The sequence below is a fragment of the Dama dama genome, chromosome 15 (genome assembly GCF_033118175.1).
Source record: "Dama dama isolate Ldn47 chromosome 15, ASM3311817v1, whole genome shotgun sequence".
Taxonomy (NCBI): Eukaryota; Metazoa; Chordata; class Mammalia; order Artiodactyla; family Cervidae; genus Dama; species Dama dama.
Genome location: NC_083695.1, coordinates 39498853 through 39499891, shown reverse-complemented (window position 1 = coordinate 39499891; position 1039 = coordinate 39498853). Strand labels below are relative to the sequence as shown.

The following is a 1039-nucleotide window of genomic DNA, read 5'->3' as shown; positions in this document are numbered from 1 at the left end:
CCTATACCTGGCACTGTTTTAAATACCAAATATGCATTAGCTATAAAGCAAACCAAGAAGAAAAAACATCCCTACCTTATGGAGTTTACATTCCAGTGGAAGTATTCAGATATGAACCAAATATATAAAAAATTTTTTTTACCTACTTCCACTATTAATTTTCTAGTTTCTCCTGGTAGTTTCAGTAACATGTACTTTACATGTTTTATCATATGTCATGATTTGCATGTATGTTTGGAATTGTTTACTACTTAACCCATTGATCTTTTCAGAAATAATAACCTCCTTTATTTTTGGTAATATACTATTTACTCTTTTACCATGTTTATGTTTTAAATATTCCTTATAAACAGCATATGGCTGACTTATGGATTTTCATCCTGCTTCATATTCTATTGTTGTTACGTTAAGAAGGATTATTTATTTCATTATTATCTACGATGTTCGGAGCCATCTTTCTTTAGACCTCGTTTTATTTTAGAGTTTATTGTTGTTTATTTGCGGGGGGGAGGGGGGCGGCTGTGTTAGGTCTTCAGACTACACACGGGCTTTTTCTAGTTCAGCATGTGGGAGCTGCTCTTCATTGCGGTGCGTGGGCTTCTCATTGTGGTGGCTTTTCTTGTTGTCCCTGGTGGCTCAGAGGGTAAAGCGTCTGCCTGCAATGCAGGAGACCCAGGTTCGATCCCTGGGTTGGGAAGATCCCCTGGAGAAGGAAATGGCAACTCACTCCAGTACTCTTGCCTGGAAAATCCCATGGATGGAGAAGCCCGGTGGGCTACAGTCCATGGGGTCGCAAAGAGGTAGACACAACTGAGCGACATCACATTCTCTTGTGGAGCCCAAGGCTCTAGGAGGGTGAGCTTCAGTGGCTGCAGCACTTGGACTCAGTAGTTGCCACACAGGTTCAAACCCGAGTCCCCTGCACTGGAAGGCAGATTCTTATCCACTGTACTGCCAGGGAAGTACCTCTATCTTGTTTTATCTTCCTATCTTATATCTGGGTTTTATCTCCAGTTGCTCAGCCCCTAAGACTTTGTAA

At 41.5% G+C, this 1039-nt stretch overlaps 1 non-coding gene across 1 annotated transcript; it reads left to right on the top strand.

The window, feature by feature from the left end:
- Positions 1-625: 625 nt before the first annotated feature.
- Positions 626-697, top strand: TRNAC-GCA (transfer RNA cysteine (anticodon GCA)). Its single transcript has one exon. It is a non-coding gene; the product is annotated as a tRNA-Cys (tRNA).
- The last annotated feature ends 342 nt before the right edge of the window (positions 698-1039 follow it).